Raw genomic sequence first — 532 nt, forward strand, 5'->3', positions numbered from 1 at the left:
GACACGCGCGCCACACACCCGCGAGATGCCACGCCACTGGGCGACTCCGAGACCCAGAGGGGGCGGCTGCGAGGGCAGGGGCTGGCCTCCGTCTGCCCATCTCTCTTCGTGCCTGCCCGGAGAGAAGCCCCCTGCGTCGTAACTTGGGAAAGAAACCCAGTGGGAAAGAGAGCCACCAAGGCTCTAACTCCAAGGGAGGAAAATAAGCATCGATTTACTTTATTTCGAGATCATTTTTGGCAAGATGACGACTGGCAAGGAGCTACAAAGCTTTTCCGATGTCCTGACTTGGGGTTAATCACGCACAAACCTACGTTCAGAATAAATTCAAAATTAGGAAGGGTGTCTAGAATTGACAGTGGGGTCTGGTGATGAGAGACGGCGCGTTGGCACACCTTCAGGTGCAACCCTTTACCAAACAGAATGGGTCGGGTAGGGACTTGAGAAGAGAGAGCTGCTTTTCTGCATCTGCGAAAAGATAAACGGAGCAGAGAGAGAACCTGGTGGTTGATAGAATGGCCCAGATTTCACC

General features: G+C 53.4%; 1 pseudogene; it reads left to right on the forward strand.

The window, feature by feature from the left end:
* The first annotated feature begins 244 nt into the window (after positions 1-244).
* The window catches only part of LOC132512640 (voltage-dependent anion-selective channel protein 3-like), a 3120-nt pseudogene continuing 2832 nt past the window's right edge, over positions 245-532 (forward strand).

Source organism: Lagenorhynchus albirostris, chromosome 21 (genome assembly GCF_949774975.1).
Source record: "Lagenorhynchus albirostris chromosome 21, mLagAlb1.1, whole genome shotgun sequence".
In the NCBI taxonomy this organism is placed as follows: Eukaryota; Metazoa; Chordata; class Mammalia; order Artiodactyla; family Delphinidae; genus Lagenorhynchus; species Lagenorhynchus albirostris.